Source organism: Hyposmocoma kahamanoa, unplaced genomic scaffold (genome assembly GCF_003589595.1).
Source record: "Hyposmocoma kahamanoa isolate Upper Pololo Valley unplaced genomic scaffold, ASM358959v1 93873, whole genome shotgun sequence".
Taxonomy (NCBI): Eukaryota; Metazoa; Arthropoda; class Insecta; order Lepidoptera; family Cosmopterigidae; genus Hyposmocoma; species Hyposmocoma kahamanoa.
Genome location: NW_020654867.1, coordinates 11,063 through 16,805, shown reverse-complemented (window position 1 = coordinate 16,805; position 5,743 = coordinate 11,063).

The following is a 5,743-nucleotide window of genomic DNA, read 5'->3' as shown; positions in this document are numbered from 1 at the left end:
AAATGTGAAATGTGAAATGTGAAATGTGAAATGTGAAATGTGAAATGCGAAATGCGAAATGCGAAATGTGAAATGTGAAATGTGAAATGTGAAATGTGAAATGTGAAACGTGAAACTGTGAAATGTGAAACGAAATGTAGGTTCTCTCGTCAATAATTTTGATGGTAGTAACGACAGATAAAACACATGTAAGAATAGTGAAGGAAAACAAAATTCATGAACGATTCAATATTTTAAAAATAAGTGGCCAGAACCAGAAAAGATTATAACAAAAAGGCGCATTTCTATGAAGGAGTTCAGCATCGTCACGTGCCTAGCGATTTTTCAACAACAAAATTACAAAAAGAGGTCAGTGTCCTATCATTACCACCATCAACCGTGAAATATGGGTTTCTTCCAAGTCGCATAATGTTCGATCTTGCATCTCCTCCAAAAACTCTTCGATCTTAACTTAACCTTAATTCATCGATCCAACAGGCAGTATCGTCTAAACAACAATAAAAATACATAAAAAATGTTTATCAAGAAAATATTATGCCTTTTCAGTTTCAATCAAGTAAGCTGTTTCGATTTTTCACACATCATAAATATTCATTTGACGACCAACAACTAAGATCCTCACTTGGCTAATACTACCTATTAAGCGTACGGTACGAAATTACATTGGTCGCATGTTTGATTTTATGTAACCTACAATTGCCTACTTTATAAATTTAGGATTAACCCGCGGTTTTGTTCGCGCATTCCTCGTAAGAACTACTCTGTTAGGTGCGTTGCATTTAGGATCCTGAAAACCAGCATCTCAATAACAATGTTTGTTTTTACAACTACGTCCCTCCCCTTCGAGTTCATCAAACAAAAATATTTGTTTGATTTTAAAATCACCTGTATCTAATTTACGAAACACGTTCATAAACCGCATACAGTCTGTGACAAAAAGATCTAGTTATACTTTGATACTCAAAAGTACCCGTAGAATAAAGTTACTAAGGCAATATATTTTTAAAATTCGTAATATAAAAGCGGTTACACTTGAGAGAGCCACGTAAAATGAAGTTTAGATGTTCGAAACTTTTTTCTCATTAAAGTCCAACACGGTAGTGAGTTTCTTTTTGAAGTCCTCTCACAGATCACTGTTAATACATGGACGTAATTAATTTATAAGTGTCCATTGAACTATTTAAAAAAAATACTAGTCTATGATCGCAACGACAAATGAAATAATTATCATTAGCGGTTATTAAAACATCATATTTTTAAATCATCATATGTGTATATTAGTTTGTACATTTAAAGTTTATAACAAAACAATAATATTACAATATAGTAGACTTGTATTATTATAAACTAACATCTTCGAATTTCCGTCATAAATAAAGATGAAACGTTCAGTGTTGCTCGTGTCCACGTCACTTTTGCTAGTTGCCTCCTGGATACCGTTTTTAGCAGCTGATGATTTCACTAAAGACTCGCCTTTGCTTATAAGTAAGTTTCGTTTCCACCAGGCCTCAATAGATGATTAGCTTTTCATCTTTATCAAGCACAGCTTCGTTCATGTATGAAATAGGGATATCGCAGACGCCTCTATCCGCATCAGTCGATGTAGTTTTTTTGCGGATACAGATGTTTTGCAGATCATGACCAGATCGTCGGGAACGGGCTGATATAGTGTAGTTGTAATGCTAATTACTCAGTTTAGAATTTGACAGGTGTAACAATAACCTATTTGTAAACATTATTTTTTCAATGTTTACTTACGTTACACGTATGGTAGTTGGGATTACTTCGTTTGAATGTAAATTTATTTTCGTAAGTATGGGACAACCTTTCTATCCGCTCACACGATACATGCAGCCGTAGACGTATACCACACCTAGAGGTGTCGGTGATGATTTTATACCGATTTATCGGATATCGAAGCTATAACAGGTAAAAGAACTAATACTAATTGCTATTTCGCTAACTACTCTAGCAAACCATAAAGTTTTTAATGCCTGGGCCTGTCATTTAAAAAAAATAAACAACTTCAAAAATACGTCACGACAATCGTGTGGGTTATTGCTTGGGCTGGTGATTTCGGTGTTTATTTATTGAAAACATACCGTAAGTAGCGTTTTTTAAGTTCACACTGAATATAAATATTTATAAACTATACTTTAAGGAGTAATTTCATGGTAAACGTTAGAACCACTCAAACGGAATATTATCATATTTACCCAAGTACACCAAAAATGTCATTAGTGCTTTTTAAGTGCAGGATTTGCAGTGTATTACTGCATTTTATTTGAGATGTTTTTGTTGTATTTATTTAGCAATGCGGAATAATAATTTTTATTTATAAAAACTTGTATTTAAGCTGAATCGTTTTCTAATTTACGAAACCAAATAGCCGCCATTTTGCGGTAGGATGAGCGCATCGCGTGAGCGGATAAAGTGTTATTTGGAGATTTTTCACTCAAGGTAGCCCAGAAAGTCTAATTTTTGTAAGAAATACTTCTGTTTGCATACAACACGTCCGACCACATTTCTAAAAACTTCAAGCGTTCATAACCGTTTGTAATATTTCCATGTCTTTATCTTTTATGTCTTTTCTCATCCAAATGATGTAAAATTATTATATATCTTAATGATAATTCAATGATCATCTAACTTAGTCCATGTTTATTCGAAAAATAACATTTTTTCACACAACAGTACATTTAGACTTGACTCATCAAAAATTCACATTCGCGTCCGCATCTGCAGATGTCGTTATAAGCCATATATGCGGCATCCCTGGTATGGAGTTCTGCTGGCACCTCAGGGACGGTTCTGTCCGAAACTTGTTGACTATCTTAAAAACGGCGAAATTAAACATAGCGAGAACAATTTGGCGACGACTCTCTCCGGGGATCCTACTGTGAGCTTATAAGCAGCCAGCCAAGTTCCATGCAATTCACTCGACGACGTGGTAAAACTGACTTGCATAAATTCGTATCATGACCTACACAAAGTTGAACGGGACAGGCATGGCAGGATGATGAGTTGCTGCTGGCTAGCTGACATCCAACAAGAGCGAGATGGAACTACATACTAAATCATATGAAAGAAATGGACAGATGTACTATCCTGGGAGCGTTCAAGCACTATTAACCGATTGTGTTCAAAATGAGAATAATTATATTTTATATTAATTTTATTATTGATTATACTTATTAAGTTGTTTTGTAATATTGGCAACTTTACAATTTGTCGTACGACAAAATTGCATGTCATGTCTAGTCATTATCATTGAAATTAATAAGGTGAGCTTGTAATTTGATAACATAACTGGAACGTATCTTGTATTCGTACATTTTCATTGATTGCATTATAAGTAAACTTTGGCACTATTCAAAAGTTATTTTACGATATTCGCTAAGCCAATAAAATTATTAAAATTCCATTTAAAAATTGCAATAACATTCATGCCAATAATTCGTCAACAATACTTTAAAGATCGGAAACTCGAACTAAAACATTCAAAAAACGCTCAATAGTCAATAGTATTTATTTATTGACAATTGGCTATATAGCCTAAAAAGACAACAAATAATTATGAAACTGGAAATATAATAAAACTTTAACGAAATTTCTTAAAAGTGTAACAAATGTAAAAAAGTTAGCTACGACCTAACTTTATTTGAATTGCTTGCAATTGACAGATGTGACCGCCATGTGCATGGCCAATAACTTCCATTATTTTTTTTGCTATTATTTATTCGATTTTGCTATGAAAGAAAAGGTGAACGGATTTCGAATGGGAACGTAAACTGCATGGACAGTGAATTGTTTTTTTGATGTCATGGTACGAATTTGTCAGACAATCCAATTTACAGGCTTAAATAGGATTGCTCTAAGAGCTTGTAGTAGGCCCCTTGGAGTCGAAGCTAATAAATCTTGATTACCGCAAAAAAGTATAGGAATACTTAGTCTGACCCGATATTACGCGGCGATGTTACGCGTTTGTCTAGCAAATGTCTATTGACTCTAGCCTTAAATAGCCCCAGACTGTAGATTTCGGAAAACACAAATGCAGATAGTGTATCCATTCATTTGCCGTACGCTAATACGAAGGAGAGCGTTCCGGGTTTTCTAATAGATTGAAACAGGAAAAGTTGAGGGTTAATTATGTTTTTATTTATAATAATTATTATATATACAAACAAATTATATTAGACCCAAGTAGGTTTGAATTTTAAGTGCAGAAAAGCTGACTTTTTTCGTTTGTGATACAACGTCGTAATAAAACTTGCTAGATATGACTTTAAAATTTTTTTCAGCTAACTTTATTAGGTCTTATTAACGTAGGTAGTTAGTCTTTGTGATTACGGGGGCGCAGTATTATGAGAAATTTAAATTTTTAAAGTTTTTAGCTTCTCGCTATTATTAAACATGTGAAATGAAAATATTTTTCCGATCTAATTTCAATGTATTAGATATTCTTTGGTTGCACCCCTCTAACACATTGTAAATTTGTATTCTGGAAGAAATTGCTGTTTTTTCTTAAATTTACTAATTCTCTTACAGTAATTACAATGTTACATTTAGTGTCAGTAGTGCTCCTTGTGAAAGAGTTCATCTAGAGAAGTAGATACTGCCACCTTATCTATGTCTGCCGCCAAGCAATAATGTCGGTATTACTACTGGTTAAGGGTGGTGGTGGACTTGTCAACTTATATCTCAAAATGACCTCGGTTCGTCACTTGATATTGAAAAAAACATACTATAAATTAAATGATGATGATGAATGTAGGTCACAGTCGATTGGCTTTCACACCAGATTTCACTGCGTCGTCATCTCTTAGGTCCCGGGTGCGATCCCTGGCCGGTTCAATGTAAAAAAAACTGATTTTTCTATATTGTCTCGGGTCTGGGTGTTTGTGGTACCGTCGTTGTTTCCAATTTCCATAACACAAGTGCTTTAGCTACTTACTTTGGGATCGGAGCACCGTGTGTGACGTTGTCTAATTATGAGTGCAAACTAATTATGGGTGAACACAACTTGCAAAAACAACGTAAATATAGAAAAATGAGAACTAAAAACTATAACTTAATTTTCAAAAAAGAAACACAGACAAAAATAATAATCTCAGTACAGAGTGCTAAAAAAATCAACCTTAAAAGTACGCGGAATTACATCTATTTGCCAAGTTTTAATGAAATATCCCCCAGTGCATCACTATACAGGACTTGACACAGGAGATAATAAAAATCGGTTCTCACTACTCAAAGTATATTGAGAGAGAAAAACGCCTTGGATTGGAGAATAGCAAAACCAACTATTAAAATAATTGCTCCTTAAGGAAACTTTAGGCGCAATTTATAAAAATAAATGTTCATGCGTAATCAGCAACCCTTAATCAGCAACCATTACAAAATGAAATGTGACTACTATGGAGGTACCCTCTTTCCAACAGAAAAAGAATCATGAAAATCGGTTCACAAATACCGGAGTTATCGCGTAACATACATACAAAAATAACATACAGTCGAATTGAGAACCTCGTCTTTTTTTTAAGTCGGTTAAATTTAATTAAATTTTTATTACTTAATTTAATTTTTATACGTTTACAGCTACCAGTCCTGGCGAGAGATGTCGCTATTCACTGTATTAATTAAATTTTTATTGAATTGATATTCAATTATTATTTGTGAAATTACTCCACTAGTTTGTTATAATTATTAATACAAAGATCGAACACTCAGAAAAAATGTAAAGGTA